Raw genomic sequence first — 21534 nt, forward strand, 5'->3', positions numbered from 1 at the left:
TCTATCCATAGGCCCACACGTTTGAGTAGAAAAGTAATAAAATCAACTAGGTCATAGTCACTTGCTCTAATTTTGGCGAGGTGTTACTTTAAACCTAAGTATGTATAAATAACCCTTTAACAACCTGTTCATTCGCTTACGGCCATACCACCCTGAACACGCCCGATCTCGTCCGATCTCGGAAGCTAAGCAGGGTCGGGCCTGGTTAGTACTTGGATGGGAGACCGCCTGGGAATACCAGGTGCTGTAAGCTTTTAATACCTCCTTTAGCCAGAAGAGGGCGCTGTTGCCTCACTAGTGGAGAAAGGACTGAGAGAAACAGGCCAGTGGAAAATGAAACATGATTTTATTTGGCAGTCTGTCCTCTCTTTTTTTTTTGTTGTTGCAATTTTCATCAATGTTTTCAGTGAGTATTAATACATATTACGCTCTCTGGAGGCTGTTTTCAAAGTTCAGTTTTACATTCAAAAAGTACATGTAGCCTACTTAAGTAAGGACTACTGCATTAACATATTTTAATTACTTGTACTTAGGTTACTCTTTACTTCCCCACAACACTCTGGTAGCCATATTATACATTTGATTCAACTGGAAATATTCACCATCATTATAAATGTTTTCACATCAATAATAAACATTTACACCAAATCAGGAATTATTATAAATGATTACTATTAAGATTGAATTTAAAAAAAACCTGCAAACAAGTGATGCTTACTTATCAATCAATATTTTTTCAGAATCAATTGACGATTTTTCAGAAGTTGACCATTTTGCATCGTCACTTTTACTGTGGATTTATTAAGGTTTTCAATACTGCAAACTTGTGAACAGTGAACAGCAGAAATAAGTTTAAATGTTGCATTAAGGCACACAAGATTTAGGATTATTATAGTAGCCTAAGCAGTGATTGATTAAGATATAAGGGACAACTCGAAATTATGTTTTTATCACCACTTACTTGTTTTGAGGTAATCTTGAATGACAAATTAATAAATCAGCCATTGCAATGTTTCATGTAGAAATCATAACCCTGTGGGGCATACATATTTGATCCCCTCACATTCTCCATTGTAACTAATCATTAAAAAAAACAATCCTCCATTAGGAATCACAAAGGAACACTTACTAATTATATGAAAATTCATAATTATTACAATCAGTCCCTATATATGCTATAGATGATCCCCAATCAAAATTCAGTGTAAGCTACTTTGTAGGAAAGTAGAAGCAATGATAGACAAATAAAAAAAGAACTGCAGTGCATAGCAGGAGGTTACAGCGCCCCCTGCTGGCTGAAGCAGGTATTAAAAGCTTACAGCACCTGGGATTCCCAGGCGGTCTCCCATCCAAGTACTAACCAGGCCAGTTTTGAAAGAGGGAAGTTAATCTTCACGGAATCGGTTTGTTCAATGTGTTTATCAGACGTTTGAACGTTCAGTTTGCCCGCAAGTCGTGAAACAAGTCTTAAAAACAAGCTGCAAGTCTTTAGTTAACTCCCAGCGTCAAAGTATTGCTGAATCTAGTAAGATTAAGTGTAAGTCTATCCATAGGCCCACACGTTTGAGTAGAAAAGTAATAAAATCAACTAGGTCATAGTCACTTGCTCTAATTTTGGCGAGGTGTTACTTTAAACCTAAGTATGTATAAATAACCCTTTAACAACCTGTTCATTCGCTTACGGCCATACCACCCTGAACACGCCCGATCTCGTCCGATCTCGGAAGCTAAGCAGGGTCGGGCCTGGTTAGTACTTGGATGGGAGACCGCCTGGGAATACCAGGTGCTGTAAGCTTTTAATACCTCCTTTAGCCAGAAGAGGGCGCTGTTGCCTCACTAGTGGAGAAAGGACTGAGAGAAACAGGCCAGTGGAAAATGAAACATGATTTTATTTGGCAGTCTGTCCTCTTTTTTTTTGTTGCAATTTTCATCAATGTTTTCAGTGAGTATTAATACATATTACGCTCTCTGGAGGCTGTTTTCAAAGTTCAGTTTTACATTCAAAAAGTACATGTAGCCTACTTACGTAAGGACTACTGCATTAACATATTTTAATTACTTGTACTTAGGTTACTCTTTACTTCCCCACAACACTCTGGTAGCCATATTATACATTTGATTCAACTGGAAATATTCACCATCATTATAAATGTTTTCACATCAATAATAAACATTTACACCAAATCAGGAATTATTATAAATGATTACTATTAAGATTGAATTTAAAAAAAACCTGCAAACAAGTGATGCTTACTTATCAATCAATATTTTTTCAGAATCAATTGACGATTTTTCAGAAGTTGACCATTTTGCATCGTCACTTTTACTGTGGATTTATTAAGGTTTTCAATACTGCAAACTTGTGAACAGTGAACAGCAGAAATAAGTTTAAATGTTGCATTAAGGCACACAAGATTTAGGATTATTATAGTAGCCTAAGCAGTGATTGATTAAGATATAAGGGACAACTCGAAATTATGTTTTTATCACCACTTACTTGTTTTGAGGTAATCTTGAATGACAAATGAATAAATCAGCCATTGCAATGTTTCGTGTAGAAATCATAACCCTGTGGGGCATACATATTTGATCCCCTCACATTCTCCATTGTAACTAATCATTAAAAAAAACAATCCTCCATTAGGAATCACAAAGGAACACTTACTAATTATATGAAAATTCATAATTATTACAATCAGTCCCTATATATGCTATAGATGATCCCCAATCAAAATTCAGTGTAAGCTACTTTGTAGGAAAGTAGAAGCAATGATAGACAAATAAAAAAAGAACTGCAGTGCATAGCAGGAGGTTACAGCGCCCCCTGCTGGCTGAAGCAGGTATTAAAAGCTTACAGCACCTGGGATTCCCAGGCGGTCTCCCATCCAAGTACTAACCAGGCCAGTTTTGAAAGAGGGAAGTTAATCTTCACGGAATCGGTTTGTTCAATGTGTTTATCAGACGTTTGAACGTTCAGTTTGCCCGCAAGTCGTGAAACAAGTCTTAAAAACAAGCTGCAAGTCTTTAGTTAACTCCCAGCGTCAAAGTATTGCTGAATCTAGTAAGATTAAGTGTAAGTCTATCCATAGGCCCACACGTTTGAGTAGAAAAGTAATAAAATCAACTAGGTCATAGTCACTTGCTCTAATTTTGGCGAGGTGTTACTTTAAACCTAAGTATGTATAAATAACCCTTTAACAACCTGTTCATTCGCTTACGGCCATACCACCCTGAACACGCCCGATCTCGTCCGATCTCGGAAGCTAAGCAGAGTCGGGCCTGGTTAGTACTTGGATGGGAGACCGCCTGGGAATACCAGGTGCTGTAAGCTTTTAATACCTCCTTTAGCCAGAAGAGGGCGCTGTTGCCTCACTAGTGGAGAAAGGACTGAGAGAAACAGGCCAGTGGAAAATGAAACATGATTTTATTTGGCAGTCTGTCCTCTTTTTTTTTGTTGCAATTTTCATCAATGTTTTCAGTGAGTATTAATACATATTACGCTCTCTGGAGGCTGTTTTCAAAGTTCAGTTTTACATTCAAAAAGTACATGTAGCCTACTTACGTAAGGACTACTGCATTAACATATTTTAATTACTTGTACTTAGGTTACTCTTTACTTCCCCACAACACTCTGGTAGCCATATTATACATTTGATTCAACTGGAAATATTCACCATCATTATAAATGTTTTCACATCAATAATAAACATTTACACCAAATCAGGAATTATTATAAATGATTACTATTAAGATTGAATTTTAAAAAAACCTGCAAACAAGTGATGCTTACTTATCAATCAATATTTTTTCAGAATCAATTGACGATTTTTCAGAAGTTGACCATTTTGCATCGTCACTTTTACTGTGGATTTATTAAGGTTTTCAATCCTGCAAACTTGTGAACAGTGAACAGCAGAAATAAGTTTAAATGTTGCATTAAGGCACACAAGATTTAGGATTATTATAGTAGCCTAAGCAGTGATTGATTAAGATATAAGGGACAACTCGAAATTATGTTTTTATCACCACTTACTTGTTTTGAGGTAATCTTGAATGACAAATGAATAAATCAGCCATTGCAATGTTTCGTGTAGAAATCATAACCCTGTGGGGCATACATATTTGATCCCCTCACATTCTCCATTGTAACTAATCATTAAAAAAAACAATCCTCCATTAGGAATCACAAAGGAACACTTACTAATTATATGAAAATTCATAATTATTACAATCAGTCCCTATATATGCTATAGATGATCCCCAATCAAAATTCAGTGTAAGCTACTTTGTAGGAAAGTAGAAGCAATGATAGACAAATAAAAAAAGAACTGCAGTGCATAGCAGGAGGTTACAGCGCCCCCTGCTGGCTGAAGCAGGTATTAAAAGCTTACAGCACCTGGGATTCCCAGGCGGTCTCCCATCCAAGTACTAACCAGGCCAGTTTTGAAAGAGGGAAGTTAATCTTCACGGAATCGGTTTGTTCAATGTGTTTATCAGACGTTTGAACGTTCAGTTTGCCCGCAAGTCGTGAAACAAGTCTTAAAAACAAGCTGCAAGTCTTTAGTTAACTCCCAGCGTCAAAGTATTGCTGAATCTAGTAAGATTAAGTGTAAGTCTATCCATAGGCCCACACGTTTGAGTAGAAAAGTAATAAAATCAACTAGGTCATAGTCACTTGCTCTAATTTTGGCGAGGTGTTACTTTAAACCTAAGTATGTATAAATAACCCTTTAACAACCTGTTCATTCGCTTACGGCCATACCACCCTGAACACGCCCGATCTCGTCCGATCTCGGAAGCTAAGCAGGGTCGGGCCTGGTTAGTACTTGGATGGGAGACCGCCTGGGAATACCAGGTGCTGTAAGCTTTTAATACCTCCTTTAGCCAGAAGAGGGCGCTGTTGCCTCACTAGTGGAGAAAGGACTGAGAGAAACAGGCCAGTGGAAAATGAAACATGATTTTATTTGGCAGTCTGTCCTCTCTTTTTTTTTTGTTGTTGCAATTTTCATCAATGTTTTCAGTGAGTATTAATACATATTACGCTCTCTGGAGGCTGTTTTCAAAGTTCAGTTTTACATTCAAAAAGTACATGTAGCCTACTTAAGTAAGGACTACTGCATTAACATATTTTAATTACTTGTACTTAGGTTACTCTTTACTTCCCCACAACACTCTGGTAGCCATATTATACATTTGATTCAACTGGAAATATTCACCATCATTATAAATGTTTTCACATCAATAATAAACATTTACACCAAATCAGGAATTATTATAAATGATTACTATTAAGATTGAATTTAAAAAAAACCTGCAAACAAGTGATGCTTACTTATCAATCAATATTTTTTCAGAATCAATTGACGATTTTTCAGAAGTTGACCATTTTGCATCGTCACTTTTACTGTGGATTTATTAAGGTTTTCAATACTGCAAACTTGTGAACAGTGAACAGCAGAAATAAGTTTAAATGTTGCATTAAGGCACACAAGATTTAGGATTATTATAGTAGCCTAAGCAGTGATTGATTAAGACATAAGGGACAACTCGAAATTATGTTTTTATCACCACTTACTTGTTTTGAGGTAATCTTGAATGACAAATGAATAAATCAGCCATTGCAATGTTTCATGTAGAAATCATAACCCTGTGGGGCATACATATTTGATCCCCTCACATTCTCCATTGTAACTAATCATTAAAAAAAACAATCCTCCATTAGGAATCACAAAGGAACACTTACTAATTATATGAAAATTCATAATTATTACAATCAGTCCCTATATATGCTATAGATGATCCCCAATCAAAATTCAGTGTAAGCTACTTTGTAGGAAAGTAGAAGCAATGATAGACAAATAAAAAAAGAACTGCAGTGCATAGCAGGAGGTTACAGCGCCCCCTGCTGGCTGAAGCAGGTATTAAAAGCTTACAGCACCTGGGATTCCCAGGCGGTCTCCCATCCAAGTACTAACCAGGCCAGTTTTGAAAGAGGGAAGTTAATCTTCACGGAATCGGTTTGTTCAATGTGTTTATCAGACGTTTGAACGTTCAGTTTGCCCGCAAGTCGTGAAACAAGTCTTAAAAACAAGCTGCAAGTCTTTAGTTAACTCCCAGCGTCAAAGTATTGCTGAATCTAGTAAGATTAAGTGTAAGTCTATCCATAGGCCCACACGTTTGAGTAGAAAAGTAATAAAATCAACTAGGTCATAGTCACTTGCTCTAATTTTGGCGAGGTGTTACTTTAAACCTAAGTATGTATAAATAACCCTTTAACAACCTGTTCATTTGCTTACGGCCATACCACCCTGAACACGCCCGATCTCGTCCGATCTCGGAAGCTAAGCAGGGTCGGGCCTGGTTAGTACTTGGATGGGAGACCGCCTGGGAATACCAGGTGCTGTAAGCTTTTAATACCTCCTTTAGCCAGAAGAGGGCGCTGTTGCCTCACTAGTGGAGAAAGGACTGAGAGAAACAGGCCAGTGGAAAATGAAACATGATTTTATTTGGCAGTCTGTCCTCTTTTTTTTTGTTGCAATTTTCATCAATGTTTTCAGTGAGTATTAATACATATTACGCTCTCTGGAGGCTGTTTTCAAAGTTCAGTTTTACATTCAAAAAGTACATGTAGCCTACTTACGTAAGGACTACTGCATTAACATATTTTAATTACTTGTACTTAGGTTACTCTTTACTTCCCCACAACACTCTGGTAGCCATATTATACATTTGATTCAACTGGAAATATTCACCATCATTATAAATGTTTTCACATCAATAATAAACATTTACACCAAATCAGGAATTATTATAAATGATTACTATTAAGATTGAATTTAAAAAAAACCTGCAAACAAGTGATGCTTACTTATCAATCAATATTTTTTCAGAATCAATTGACGATTTTTCAGAAGTTGACCATTTTGCATCGTCACTTTTACTGTGGATTTATTAAGGTTTTCAATACTGCAAACTTGTGAACAGTGAACAGCAGAAATAAGTTTAAATGTTGCATTAAGGCACACAAGATTTAGGATTATTATAGTAGCCTAAGCAGTGATTGATTAAGATATAAGGGACAACTCGAAATTATGTTTTTATCACCACTTACTTGTTTTGAGGTAATCTTGAATGACAAATGAATAAATCAGCCATTGCAATGTTTCGTGTAGAAATCATAACCCTGTGGGGCATACATATTTGATCCCCTCACATTCTCCATTGTAACTAATCATTAAAAAAAACAATCCTCCATTAGGAATCACAAAGGAACACTTACTAATTATATGAAAATTCATAATTATTACAATCAGTCCCTATATATGCTATAGATGATCCCCAATCAAAATTCAGTGTAAGCTACTTTGTAGGAAAGTAGAAGCAATGATAGACAAATAAAAAAAGAACTGCAGTGCATAGCAGGAGGTTACAGCGCCCCCTGCTGGCTGAAGCAGGTATTAAAAGCTTACAGCACCTGGGATTCCCAGGCGGTCTCCCATCCAAGTACTAACCAGGCCAGTTTTGAAAGAGGGAAGTTAATCTTCACGGAATCGGTTTGTTCAATGTGTTTATCAGACGTTTGAACGTTCAGTTTGCCCGCAAGTCGTGAAACAAGTCTTAAAAACAAGCTGCAAGTCTTTAGTTAACTCCCAGCGTCAAAGTATTGCTGAATCTAGTAAGATTAAGTGTAAGTCTATCCATAGGCCCACACGTTTGAGTAGAAAAGTAATAAAATCAACTAGGTCATAGTCACTTGCTCTAATTTTGGCGAGGTGTTACTTTAAACCTAAGTATGTATAAATAACCCTTTAACAACCTGTTTATTCGCTTACGGCCATACCACCCTGAACACGCCCAATCTCGTCCGATCTCGGAAGCTAAGCAGGGTCGGGCCTGGTTAGTACTTGGATGGGAGACCGCCTGGGATTACCAGGTGCTGTAAGCTTTTAATACCTCCTTTAGCCAGAAGAGGGCGCTGTTGCCTCACTAGTGGAGAAAGGACTGAGAGAAACAGGCCAGTGGAAAATGAAACATGATTTTATTTGGCAGTCTGTCCTCTCTTTTTTTTTTGTTGTTGCAATTTTCATCAATGTTTTCAGTGAGTATTAATACATATTACGCTCTCTGGAGGCTGTTTTCAAAGTTCAGTTTTACATTCAAAAAGTACATGTAGCCTACTTAAGTAAGGACTACTGCATTAACATATTTTAATTACTTGTACTTAGGTTACTCTTTACTTCCCCACAACACTCTGGTAGCCATATTATACATTTGATTCAACTGGAAATATTCACCATCATTATAAATGTTTTCACATCAATAATAAACATTTACACCAAATCAGGAATTATTATAAATGATTACTATTAAGATTGAATTTAAAAAAAACCTGCAAACAAGTGATGCTTACTTATCAATCAATATTTTTTCAGAATCAATTGACGATTTTTCAGAAGTTGACCATTTTGCATCGTCACTTTTACTGTGGATTTATTAAGGTTTTCAATACTGCAAACTTGTGAACAGTGAACAGCAGAAATAAGTTTAAATGTTGCATTAAGGCACACAAGATTTAGGATTATTATAGTAGCCTAAGCAGTGATTGATTAAGATATAAGGGACAACTCGAAATTATGTTTTTATCACCACTTACTTGTTTTGAGGTAATCTTGAATGACAAATGAATAAATCAGCCATTGCAATGTTTCATGTAGAAATCATAACCCTGTGGGGCATACATATTTGATCCCCTCACATTCTCCATTGTAACTAATCATTAAAAAAAACAATCCTCCATTAGGAATCACAAAGGAACACTTACTAATTATATGAAAATTCATAATTATTACAATCAGTCCCTATATATGCTATAGATGATCCCCAATCAAAATTCAGTGTAAGCTACTTTGTAGGAAAGTAGAAGCAATGATAGACAAATAAAAAAAGAACTGCAGTGCATAGCAGGAGGTTACAGCGCCCCCTGCTGGCTGAAGCAGGTATTAAAAGCTTACAGCACCTGGGATTCCCAGGCGGTCTCCCATCAAAGTACTAACCAGGCCAGTTTTGAAAGAGGGAAGTTAATCTTCACGGAATCGGTTTGTTCAATGTGTTTATCAGACGTTTGAACGTTCAGTTTGCCCGCAAGTCGTGAAACAAGTCTTAAAAACAAGCTGCAAGTCTTTAGTTAACTCCCAGCGTCAAAGTATTGCTGAATCTAGTAAGATTAAGTGTAAGTCTATCCATAGGCCCACACGTTTGAGTAGAAAAGTAATAAAATCAACTAGGTCATAGTCACTTGCTCTAATTTTGGCGAGGTGTTACTTTAAACCTAAGTATGTATAAATAACCCTTTAACAACCTGTTCATTCACTTACGGCCATACCACCCTGAACACGCCCGATCTCGTCCGATCTCGGAAGCTAAGCAGGGTCGGGCCTGGTTAGTACTTGGATGGGAGACCGCCTGGGAATACCAGGTGCTGTAAGCTTTTAATACCTCCTTTAGCCAGAAGAGGGCGCTGTTGCCTCACTAGTGGAGAAAGGACTGAGAGAAACAGGCCAGTGGAAAATGAAACATGATTTTATTTGGCAGTCTGTCCTCTTTTTTTTTGTTGCAATTTTCATCAATGTTTTCAGTGAGTATTAATACATATTATGCTCTCTGGAGGCTGTTTTCAAAGTTCAGTTTTACATTCAAAAAGTACATGTAGCCTACTTACGTAAGGACTACTGCATTAACATATTTTAATTACTTGTACTTAGGTTACTCTTTACTTCCCCACAACACTCTGGTAGCCATATTATACATTTGATTCAACTGGAAATATTCACCATCATTATAAATGTTTTCACATCAATAATAAACATTTACACCAAATCAGGAATTATTATAAATGATTACTATTAAGATTGAATTTAAAAAAAACCTGCAAACAAGTGATGCTTACTTATCAATCAATATTTTTTCAGAATCAATTGACGATTTTTCAGAAGTTGACCATTTTGCATCGTCACTTTTACTGTGGATTTATTAAGGTTTTCAATACTGCAAACTTGTGAACAGTGAACAGCAGAAATAAGTTTAAATGTTGCATTAAGGCACACAAGATTTAGGATTATTATAGTAGCCTAAGCAGTGATTGATTAAGATATAAGGGACAACTCGAAATTATGTTTTTATCACCACTTACTTGTTTTGAGGTAATCTTGAATGACAAATGAATAAATCAGCCATTGCAATGTTTCATGTAGAAATCATAACCCTGTGGGGCATACATATTTGATCCCCTCACATTCTCCATTGTAACTAATCATTAAAAAAAACAATCCTCCATTAGGAATCACAAAGGAACACTTACTAATTATATGAAAATTCATAATTATTACAATCAGTCCCTATATATGCTATAGATGATCCCCAATCAAAATTCAGTGTAAGCTACTTTGTAGGAAAGTAGAAGCAATGATAGACAAATAAAAAAAGAACTGCAGTGCATAGCAGGAGGTTACAGCGCCCCCTGCTGGCTGAAGCAGGTATTAAAAGCTTACAGCACCTGGGATTCCCAGGCGGTCTCCCATCCAAGTACTAACCAGGCCAGTTTTGAAAGAGGGAAGTTAATCTTCACGGAATCGGTTTGTTCAATGTGTTTATCAGACGTTTGAACGTTCAGTTTGCCCGCAAGTCGTGAAACAAGTCTTAAAAACAAGCTGCAAGTCTTTAGTTAACTCCCAGCGTCAAAGTATTGCTGAATCTAGTAAGATTAAGTGTAAGTCTATCCATAGGCCCACACGTTTGAGTAGAAAAGTAATAAAATCAACTAGGTCATAGTCACTTGCTCTAATTTTGGCGAGGTGTTACTTTAAACCTAAGTATGTATAAATAACCCTTTAACAACCTGTTCATTCGCTTACGGCCATACCACCCTGAACACGCCCGATCTCGTCCGATCTCGGAAGCTAAGCAGGGTCGGGCCTGGTTAGTACTTGGATGGGAGACCGCCTGGGAATACCAGGTGCTGTAAGCTTTTAATACCTCCTTTAGCCAGAAGAGGGCGCTGTTGCCTCACTAGTGGAGAAAGGACTGAGAGAAACAGGCCAGTGGAAAATGAAACATGATTTTATTTGGCAGTCTGTCCTCTCTTTTTTTTTTGTTGTTGCAATTTTCATCAATGTTTTCAGTGAGTATTAATACATATTACGCTCTCTGGAGGCTGTTTTCAAAGTTCAGTTTTACATTCAAAAAGTACATGTAGCCTACTTACGTAAGGACTACTGCATTAACATATTTTAATTACTTGTACTTAGGTTACTCTTTACTTCCCCACAACACTCTGGTAGCCATATTATACATTTGATTCAACTGGAAATATTCACCATCATTATAAATGTTTTCACATCAATAATAAACATTTACACCAAATCAGGAATTATTATAAATGATTACTATTAAGATTGAATTTAAAAAAAACCTGCAAACAAGTGATGCTTACTTATCAATCAATATTTTTTCAGAATCAATTGACGATTTTTCAGAAGTTGACCATTTTGCATCGTCACTTTTACTGTGGATTTATTAAGGTTTTCAATACTGCAAACTTGTGAACAGTGAACAGCAGAAATAAGTTTAAATGTTGCATTAAGGCACACAAGATTTAGGATTATTATAGTAGCCTAAGCAGTGATTGATTAAGATATAAGGGACAACTCGAAATTATGTTTTTATCACCACTTACTTGTTTTGAGGTAATCTTGAATGACAAATGAATAAATCAGCCATTGCAATGTTTCATGTAGAAATCATAACCCTGTGGGGCATACATATTTGATCCCCTCACATTCTCCATTGTAACTAATCATTAAAAAAAACAATCCTCCATTAGGAATCACAAAGGAACACTTACTAATTATATGAAAATTCATAATTATTACAATCAGTCCCTATATATGCTATAGATGATCCCCAATCAAAATTCAGTGTAAGCTACTTTGTAGGAAAGTAGAAGCAATGATAGACAAATAAAAAAAGAACTGCAGTGCATAGCAGGAGGTTACAGCGCCCCCTGCTGGCTGAAGCAGGTATTAAAAGCTTACAGCACCTGGGATTCCCAGGCGGTCTCCCATCCAAGTACTAACCAGGCCAGTTTTGAAAGAGGGAAGTTAATCTTCACGGAATCGGTTTGTTCAATGTGTTTATCAGACGTTTGAACGTTCAGTTTGCCCGCAAGTCGTGAAACAAGTCTTAAAAACAAGCTGCAAGTCTTTAGTTAACTCCCAGCGTCAAAGTATTGCTGAATCTAGTAAGATTAAGTGTAAGTCTATCCATAGGCCCACACGTTTGAGTAGAAAAGTAATAAAATCAACTAGGTCATAGTCACTTGCTCTAATTTTGGCGAGGTGTTACTTTAAACCTAAGTATGTATAAATAACCCTTTAACAACCTGTTCATTCACTTACGGCCATACCACCCTGAACACGCCCGATCTCGTCCGATCTCGGAAGCTAAGCAGGGTCGGGCCTGGTTAGTACTTGGATGGGAGACCGCCTGGGAATACCAGGTGCTGTAAGCTTTTAATACCTCCTTTAGCCAGAAGAGGGCGCTGTTGCCTCACTAGTGGAGAAAGGACTGAGAGAAACAGGCCAGTGGAAAATGAAACATGATTTTATTTGGCAGTCTGTCCTCTTTTTTTTTGTTGCAATTTTCATCAATGTTTTCAGTGAGTATTAATACATATTACGCTCTCTGGAGGCTGTTTTCAAAGTTCAGTTTTACATTCAAAAAGTACATGTAGCCTACTTACGTAAGGACTACTGCATTAACATATTTTAATTACTTGTACTTAGGTTACTCTTTACTTCCCCACAACACTCTGGTAGCCATATTATACATTTGATTCAACTGGAAATATTCACCATCATTATAAATGTTTTCACATCAATAATAAACATTTACACCAAATCAGGAATTATTATAAATGATTACTATTAAGATTGAATTTAAAAAAAACCTGCAAACAAGTGATGCTTACTTATCAATCAATATTTTTTCAGAATCAATTGACGATTTTTCAGAAGTTGACCATTTTGCATCGTCACTTTTACTGTGGATTTATTAAGGTTTTCAATACTGCAAACTTGTGAACAGTGAACAGCAGAAATAAGTTTAAATGTTGCATTAAGGCACACAAGATTTAGGATTATTATAGTAGCCTAAGCAGTGATTGATTAAGATATAAGGGACAACTCGAAATTATGTTTTTATCACCACTTACTTGTTTTGAGGTAATCTTGAATGACAAATGAATAAATCAGCCATTGCAATGTTTCATGTAGAAATCATAACCCTGTGGGGCATACATATTTGATCCCCTCACATTCTCCATTGTAACTAATCATTAAAAAAAACAATCCTCCATTAGGAATCACAAAGGAACACTTACTAATTATATGAAAATTCATAATTATTACAATCAGTCCCTATATATGCTATAGATGATCCCCAATCAAAATTCAGTGTAAGCTACTTTGTAGGAAAGTAGAAGCAATGATAGACAAATAAAAAAAGAACTGCAGTGCATAGCAGGAGGTTACAGCGCCCCCTGCTGGCTGAAGCAGGTATTAAAAGCTTACAGCACCTGGGATTCCCAGGCGGTCTCCCATCCAAGTACTAACCAGGCCAGTTTTGAAAGAGGGAAGTTAATCTTCACGGAATCGGTTTGTTCAATGTGTTTATCAGACGTTTGAACGTTCAGTTTGCCCACAAGTCGTGAAACAAGTCTTAAAAACAAGCTGCAAGTCTTTAGTTAACTCCCAGCGTCAAAGTATTGCTGAATCTAGTAAGATTAAGTGTAAGTCTATCCATAGGCCCACACGTTTGAGTAGAAAAGTAATAAAATCAACTAGGTCATAGTCACTTGCTCTAATTTTGGCGAGGTGTTACTTTAAACCTAAGTATGTATAAATAACCCTTTAACAACCTGTTCATTCGCTTACGGCCATACCACCCTGAACACGCCCGATCTCGTCCGATCTCGGAAGCTAAGCAGGGTCGGGCCTGGTTAGTACTTGGATGGGAGACCGCCTGGGAATACCAGGTGCTGTAAGCTTTTAATACCTCCTTTAGCCAGAAGAGGGCGCTGTTGCCTCACTAGTGGAGAAAGGACTGAGAGAAACAGGCCAGTGGAAAATGAAACATGATTTTATTTGGCAGTCTGTCCTCTCTTTTTTTTTTGTTGTTGCAATTTTCATCAATGTTTTCAGTGAGTATTAATACATATTACGCTCTCTGGAGGCTGTTTTCAAAGTTCAGTTTTACATTCAAAAAGTACATGTAGCCTACTTAAGTAAGGACTACTGCATTAACATATTTGAATTACTTGTACTTAGGTTACTCTTTACTTCCCCACAACACTCTGGTAGCCATATTATACATTTGATTCAACTGGAAATATTCACCATCATTATAAATGTTTTCACATCAATAATAAACATTTACACCAAATCAGGAATTATTATAAATGATTACTATTAAGATTGAATTTAAAAAAAACCTGCAAACAAGTGATGCTTACTTATCAATCAATTGACGATTTTTCAGAAGTTGACCATTTCGCATCGTCACTTTTACTGTGGATTTATTAAGGTTTTCAATCCTGCAAACTTGTGAACAGTGAACAGCAGAAATAAGTTTAAATGTTGCATTAAGGCACACAAGATTTAGGATTATTATAGTAGCCTAAGCAGTGATTGATTAAGATACAAGGGACAACTCGAAATTATGTTTTTATCACCACTTACTTGTTTTGAGGTAATCTTGAATGACAAATGAATAAATCAGCCATTGCAATGTTTCATGTAGAAATCATAACCCTGTGGGGCATACATATTTGATCCCCTCACATTCTCCATTGTAACTAATCATTAAAAAAACAATCCTCCATTAGGAATCACAAAGGAACACTTACTAATTATATGAAAATTCATAATTATTACAATCAGTCCCTATATATGCTATAGATGATCCCCAATCAAAATTCAGTGTAAGCTACTTTGTAGGAAAGTAGAAGCAATGATAGACAAATAAAAAAAGAACTGCAGTGCATAGCAGGAGGTTACAGCGTCCCCTGCTGGCTGAAGCAGGTATTAAAAGCTTACAGCACCTGGGATTCCCAGGCGGTCTCCCATCCAAGTACTAACCAGGCCAGTTTTGAAAGAGGGAAGTTAATCTTCACGGAATCGGTTTGTTCAATGTGTTTATCAGACGTTTGAACGTTCAGTTTGCCCGCAAGTCGTGAAACAAGTCTTAAAAACAAGCTGCAAGTCTTTAGTTAACTCCCAGCGTCAAAGTATTGCTGAATCTAGTAAGATTAAGTGTAAGTCTATCCATAGGCCCACACGTTTGAGTAGAAAAGTAATAAAATCAACTAGGTCATAGTCACTTGCTCTAATTTTGGCGAGGTGTTACTTTAAACCTAAGTATGTATAAATAACCCTTTAACAACCTGTTCATTCGCTTACGGCCATACCACCCTGAACACGCCCGATCTCGTCCGATCTCGGAAGCTAAGCAGGGTCGGGCCTGGTTAGTACTTGGATGGGAGACCGCCTGGGAATACCAGGTGCTGTAAGCTTTTAATACCTCCTTTAGCCAGAAGAGGGCGCTGTTGCCTCACTAGTGGAGAAAGGACTGAGAGAAACAGGCCAGTGGAAAATGAAACATGATTTTATTTGGCAGTCTGTCCTCTTTTTTTTTGTTGCAATTTTCATCAATGTTTTCAGTGAGTATTAATACATATTACGCTCTCTGGAGGCTGTTTTCAAAGTTCAGTTTTACATTCAAAAAGTACATGTAGCCTACTTACGTAAGGACTACTGCATTAACATATTTTAATTACTTGTACTTAGGTTACTCTTTACTTCCCCACAACACTCTGGTAGCCATATTATACATTTGATTCAACTGGAAATATTCACCATCATTATAAATGTTTTCACATCAATAATAAACATTTACACCAAATCAGGAATTATTATAAATGATTACTATTAAGATTGAATTAAAAAAAAACCTGCAAACAAGTGATGCTTACTTATCAATCAATTGACGATTTTTCAGAAGTTGACCATTTCGCATCGTCACTTTTACTGTGGATTTATTAAGGTTTTCAATCCTGCAAACTTGTGAACAGTGAACAGCAGAAATAAGTTTAAATGTTGCATTAAGGCACACAAGATTTAGGATTATTATAGTAGCCTAAGCAGTGATTGATTAAGATACACTCGAAATTATGTTTTTATCACCACTTACTTGTTTTGAGGTAATCTTGAATGACAAATGAATAAATCAGCCATTGCAATGTTTCATGTAGAAATCATAACCCTGTGGGGCATACATATTTGATCCCCTCACATTCTCCATTGTAACTAATCATTAAAAAAAACAATCCTCCATTAGGAATCACAAAGGAACACTTACTAATTATATGAAAATTCATAATTATTACAATCAGTCCCTATATATGCTATAGATGATCCCCAATCAAAATTCAGTGTAAGCTACTTTGTAGGAAAGTAGAAGCAATGATAGACAAATAAAAAAAGAACTGCAGTGCATAGCAGGAGGTTACAGCGCCCCCTGCTGGCTGAAGCAGGTATTAAAAGCTTACAGCACCTGGGATTCCCAGGCGGTCTCCCATCCAAGTACTAACCAGGCCAGTTTTGAAAGAGGGAAGTTAATCTTCACGGAATCGGTTTGTTCAATGTGTTTATCAGACGTTTGAACGTTCAGTTTGCCCGCAAGTCGTGAAACAAGTCTTAAAAACAAGCTGCAAGTCTTTAGTTAACTCCCAGCGTCAAAGTATTGCTGAATCTAGTAAGATTAAGTGTAAGTCTATCCATAGGCCCACACGTTTGAGTAGAAAAGTAATAAAATCAACTAGGTCATAGTCACTTGCTCTAATTTTGGCGAGGTGTTACTTTAAACCTAAGTATGTATAAATAACCCTTTAACAACCTGTTCATTCGCTTACGGCCATACCACCCTGAACACGCCCGATCTCGTCCGATCTCGGAAGCTAAGCAGGGTCGGGCCTGGTTAGTACTTGGATGGGAGACCGCCTGGGAATACCAGGTGCTGTAAGCTTTTAATACCTCCTTTAGCCAGAAGAGGGCGCTGTTGCCTCACTAGTGGAGAAAGGACTGAGAGAAACAGGCCAGTGGAAAATGAAACATGATTTTATTTGGCAGTCTGTCCTCTCTTTTTTTTTTGTTGTTGCAATTTTCATCAATGTTTTCAGTGAGTATTAATACATATTACGCTCTCTGGAGGCTGTTTTCAAAGTTCAGTTTTACATTCAAAAAGTACATGTAGCCTACTTAAGTAAGGACTACTGCATTAACATATTTTAATTACTTGTACTTAGGTTACTCTTTACTTCCCCACAACACTCTGGTAGCCATATTATACATTTGATTCAACTGGAAATATTCACCATCATTATAAATGTTTTCACATCAATAATAAACATTTACACCAAATCAGGAATTATTATAAATGATTACTATTAAGATTGAATTTAAAAAAAACCTGCAAACAAGTGATGCTTACTTATCAATCAATTGACGATTTTTCAGAAGTTGACCATTTCGCATCGTCACTTTTACTGTGGATTTATTATGGTTTTCAATCCTGCAAACTTGTGAACAGTGAACAGCAGAAATAAGTTTAAATGTTGCATTAAGGCACACAAGATTTAGGATTATTATAGTAGCCTAAGCAGTGATTGATTAAGATACACTCGAAATTATGTTTTTATCACCACTTACTTGTTTTGAGGTAATCTTGAATGACAAATGAATAAATCAGCCATTGCAATGTTTCATGTAGAAATCATAACCCTGTGGGGCATACATATTTGATCCCCTCACATTCTCCATTGTAACTAATCATTAAAAAAACAATCCTCCATTAGGAATCACAAAGGAACACTTACTAATTATATGAAAATTCATAATTATTACAATCAGTCCCTATATATGCTATAGATGATCCCCAATCAAAATTCAGTGTAAGCTACTTTGTAGGAAAGTAGAAGCAATGATAGACAAATAAAAAAAGAACTGCAGTGCATAGCAGGAGGTTACAGCGCCCCCTGCTGGCTGAAGCAGGTATTAAAAGCTTACAGCACCTGGGATTCCCAGGCGGTCTCCCATCCAAGTACTAACCAGGCCAGTTTTGAAAGAGGGAAGTTAATCTTCACGGAATCGGTTTGTTCAATGTGTTTATCAGACGTTTGAACGTTCAGTTTGCCCGCAAGTCGTGAAACAAGTCTTAAAAACAAGCTGCAAGTCTTTAGTTAACTCCCAGCGTCAAAGTATTGCTGAATCTAGTAAGATTAAGTGTAAGTCTATCCATAGGCCCACACGTTTGAGTAGAAAAGTAATAAAATCAACTAGGTCATAGTCACTTGCTCTAATTTTGGCGAGGTGTTACTTTAAACCTAAATATGTATAAATAACCCTTTAACAACCTGTTCATTCGCTTACGGCCATACCACCCTGAACACGCCCGATCTCGTCCGATCTCGGAAGCTAAGCAGGGTCGGGCCTGGTTAGTACTTGGATGGGAGACCGCCTGGGAATACCAGGTGCTGTAAGCTTTTAATACCTCCTTTAGCCAGAAGAGGGCGCTGTTGCCTCACTAGTGGAGAAAGGACTGAGAGAAACAGGCCAGTGGAAAATGAAACATGATTTTATTTGGCAGTCTGTCCTCTCTTTTTTTTTTGTTGTTGCAATTTTCATCAATGTTTTCAGTGAGTATTAATACATATTACGCTCTCTGGAGGCTGTTTTCAAAGTTCAGTTTTACATTCAAAAAGTACATGTAGCCTACTTAAGTAAGGACTACTGCATTAACATATTTTAATTACTTGTACTTAGGTTACTCTTTACTTCCCCACAACACTCTGGTAGCCATATTATACATTTGATTCAACTGGAAATATTCACCATCATTATAAATGTTTTCACATCAATAATAAACATTTACACCAAATCAGGAATTATTATAAATGATTACTATTAAGATTGAATTTAAAAAAAACCTGCAAACAAGTGATGCTTACTTATCAATCAATTGACGATTTTTCAGAAGTTGACCATTTCGCATCGTCACTTTTACTGTGGATTTATTAAGGTTTTCAATCCTGCAAACTTGTGAACAGTGAACAGCAGAAATAAGTTTAAATGTTGCATTAAGGCACACAAGATTTAGGATTATTATAGTAGCCTAAGCAGTGATTGATTAAGATACAAGGGACAACTCGAAATTATGTTTTTATCACCACTTACTTGTTTTGAGGTAATCTTGAATGACAAATGAATAAATCAGCCATTGCAATGTTTCATGTAGAAATCATAACCCTGTGGGGCATACATATTTGATCCCCTCACATTCTCCATTGTAACTAATCATTAAAAAAACAATCCTCCATTAGGAATCACAAAGGAACACTTACTAATTATATGAAAATTCATAATTATTACAATCAGTCCCTATATATGCTATAGATGATCCCCAATCAAAATTCAGTGTAAGCTACTTTGTAGGAAAGTAGAAGCAATGATAGACAAATAAAAAAAGAACTGCAGTGCATAGCAGGAGGTTACAGCGTCCCCTGCTGGCTGAAGCAGGTATTAAAAGCTTACAGCACCTGGGATTCCCAGGCGGTCTCCCATCCAAGTACTAACCAGGCCAGTTTTGAAAGAGGGAAGTTAATCTTCACGGAATCGGTTTGTTCAATGTGTTTATCAGACGTTTGAACGTTCAGTTTGCCCGCAAGTCGTGAAACAAGTCTTAAAAACAAGCTGCAAGTCTTTAGTTAACTCCCAGCGTCAAAGTATTGCTGAATCTAGTAAGATTAAGTGTAAGTCTATCCATAGGCCCACACGTTTGAGTAGAAAAGTAATAAAATCAACTAGGTCATAGTCACTTGCTCTAATTTTGGCGAGGTGTTACTTTAAACCTAAGTATGTATAAATAACCCTTTAACAACCTGTTCATTCGCTTACGGCCATACCACCCTGAACACGCCTGATCTCGTCCGATCTCGGAAGCTAAGCAGGGTCGGGCCTGGTTAGTACTTGGATGGGAGACCGCCTGGGAATACCAGGTGCTGTAAGCTTTTAATACCTCCTTTAGCCAGAAGAGGGCGCTGTTGCCTCACTAGTGGAGAAAGGACTGAGAGAAACAGGCCAGTGGAAAATGAAACATGATTTTATTTGGCAGTCTGTCCTCTTTTTTTTTGTTGCAATTTTCATCAATGTTTTCAGTGAGTATTAATACATATTACGCTCTCTGGAGGCTGTTTTCAAAGTTCAGTTTTACATTCAAAAAGTACATGTAGCCTACTTACGTAAGGACTACTGCATTAACATATTTTAATTACTTGTACTTAGGTTACTCTTTACTTCCCCACAACACTCTGGTAGCCATATTATACATTTGATTCAACTGGAAATATTCACCATCATTATAAATGTTTTCACATCAATAATAAACATTTACACCAAATCAGGAATTATTATAAATGATTACTATTAAGATTGAATTTAAAAAAAACCTGCAAACAAGTGATGCTTACTTATCAATCAATATTTTTTCAGAATCAATTGACGATTTTTCAGAAGTTGACCATTTTGCATCGTCACTTTTACTGTGGATTTATTAAGGTTTTCAATACTGCAAACTTGTGAACAGTGAACAGCAGAAATAAGTTTAAATGTTGCATTAAGGCACACAAGATTTAGGATTATTATAGTAGCCTAAGCAGTGATTGATTAAGATATAAGGGACAACTCGAAATTATGTTTTTATCACCACTTACTTGTTTTGAGGTAATCTTGAATGACAAATGAATAAATCAGCCATTGCAATGTTTCATGTAGAAATCATAACCCTGTGGGGCATACATATTTGATCCCCTCACATTCTCCATTGTAACTAATCATTAAAAAAAACAATCCTCCATTAGGAATCACAAAGGAACACTTACTAATTATATGAAAATTCATAATTATTACAATCAGTCCCTATATATGCTATAGATGATCCCCAATCAAAATTCAGTGTAAGCTACTTTGTAGGAAAGTAGAAGCAATGATAGACAAATAAAAAAAGAACTGCAGTGCATAGCAGGAGGTTACAGCGCCCCCTGCTGGCTGAAGCAGGTATTAAAAGCTTACAGCACCTGGGATTCCCAGGCGGTCTCCCATCCAAGTACTAACCAGGCCAGTTTTGAAAGAGGGAAGTTAATCTTCACGGAATCGGTTTGTTCAATGTGTTTATCAGACGTTTGAACGTTCAGTTTGCCCGCAAGTCGTGAAACAAGTCTTAAAAACAAGCTGCAAGTCTTTAGTTAACTCCCAGCGTCAAAGTATTGCTGAATCTAGTAAGATTAAGTGTAAGTCTATCCATAGGCCCACACGTTTGAGTAGAAAAGTAATAAAATCAACTAGGTCATAGTCACTTGCTCTAATTTTG

The 21534-nt window shown here is 36.8% G+C and overlaps 14 non-coding genes across 14 annotated transcripts; all 14 read left to right on the forward strand.

Moving 5' to 3' along the window:
• The first annotated feature begins 134 nt into the window (after positions 1 to 134).
• LOC136182293 (5S ribosomal RNA) lies at positions 135 to 253 on the forward strand. The gene has a single exon (XR_010668611.1). It is a non-coding gene; the product is annotated as a 5S ribosomal RNA (ribosomal RNA).
• Positions 254 to 1676: 1423 nt separating this feature from the next.
• LOC136182294 (5S ribosomal RNA) lies at positions 1677 to 1795 on the forward strand. The gene has a single exon (XR_010668612.1). It is a non-coding gene; the product is annotated as a 5S ribosomal RNA (ribosomal RNA).
• A 1417-nt stretch (positions 1796 to 3212) lies between these two features.
• Positions 3213 to 3331, forward strand: LOC136181606 (5S ribosomal RNA). The gene has a single exon (XR_010667953.1). It is a non-coding gene; the product is annotated as a 5S ribosomal RNA (ribosomal RNA).
• A 1417-nt stretch (positions 3332 to 4748) lies between these two features.
• On the forward strand, positions 4749 to 4867 carry LOC136182295 (5S ribosomal RNA). The gene has a single exon (XR_010668613.1). It is a non-coding gene; the product is annotated as a 5S ribosomal RNA (ribosomal RNA).
• Positions 4868 to 6290: 1423 nt separating this feature from the next.
• Positions 6291 to 6409, forward strand: LOC136182296 (5S ribosomal RNA). Its single transcript, XR_010668614.1, has one exon. It is a non-coding gene; the product is annotated as a 5S ribosomal RNA (ribosomal RNA).
• A 1417-nt stretch (positions 6410 to 7826) lies between these two features.
• On the forward strand, positions 7827 to 7945 carry LOC136181830 (5S ribosomal RNA). The gene has a single exon (XR_010668176.1). It is a non-coding gene; the product is annotated as a 5S ribosomal RNA (ribosomal RNA).
• Positions 7946 to 9368: 1423 nt separating this feature from the next.
• Positions 9369 to 9487, forward strand: LOC136181503 (5S ribosomal RNA). The gene has a single exon (XR_010667850.1). It is a non-coding gene; the product is annotated as a 5S ribosomal RNA (ribosomal RNA).
• A 1417-nt stretch (positions 9488 to 10904) lies between these two features.
• LOC136182297 (5S ribosomal RNA) lies at positions 10905 to 11023 on the forward strand. The gene has a single exon (XR_010668615.1). It is a non-coding gene; the product is annotated as a 5S ribosomal RNA (ribosomal RNA).
• A 1423-nt stretch (positions 11024 to 12446) lies between these two features.
• LOC136181504 (5S ribosomal RNA) lies at positions 12447 to 12565 on the forward strand. Its single transcript, XR_010667851.1, has one exon. It is a non-coding gene; the product is annotated as a 5S ribosomal RNA (ribosomal RNA).
• Positions 12566 to 13982: 1417 nt separating this feature from the next.
• On the forward strand, positions 13983 to 14101 carry LOC136182298 (5S ribosomal RNA). Its single transcript, XR_010668616.1, has one exon. It is a non-coding gene; the product is annotated as a 5S ribosomal RNA (ribosomal RNA).
• A 1405-nt stretch (positions 14102 to 15506) lies between these two features.
• On the forward strand, positions 15507 to 15625 carry LOC136182299 (5S ribosomal RNA). The gene has a single exon (XR_010668617.1). It is a non-coding gene; the product is annotated as a 5S ribosomal RNA (ribosomal RNA).
• A 1392-nt stretch (positions 15626 to 17017) lies between these two features.
• Positions 17018 to 17136, forward strand: LOC136182300 (5S ribosomal RNA). Its single transcript, XR_010668618.1, has one exon. It is a non-coding gene; the product is annotated as a 5S ribosomal RNA (ribosomal RNA).
• A 1397-nt stretch (positions 17137 to 18533) lies between these two features.
• On the forward strand, positions 18534 to 18652 carry LOC136182301 (5S ribosomal RNA). Its single transcript, XR_010668619.1, has one exon. It is a non-coding gene; the product is annotated as a 5S ribosomal RNA (ribosomal RNA).
• Positions 18653 to 20057: 1405 nt separating this feature from the next.
• LOC136181439 (5S ribosomal RNA) lies at positions 20058 to 20176 on the forward strand. The gene has a single exon (XR_010667787.1). It is a non-coding gene; the product is annotated as a 5S ribosomal RNA (ribosomal RNA).
• The last annotated feature ends 1358 nt before the right edge of the window (positions 20177 to 21534 follow it).

The sequence above is a fragment of the Labrus bergylta genome, chromosome 13 (genome assembly GCF_963930695.1).
Source record: "Labrus bergylta chromosome 13, fLabBer1.1, whole genome shotgun sequence".
In the NCBI taxonomy this organism is placed as follows: Eukaryota; Metazoa; Chordata; class Actinopteri; order Labriformes; family Labridae; genus Labrus; species Labrus bergylta.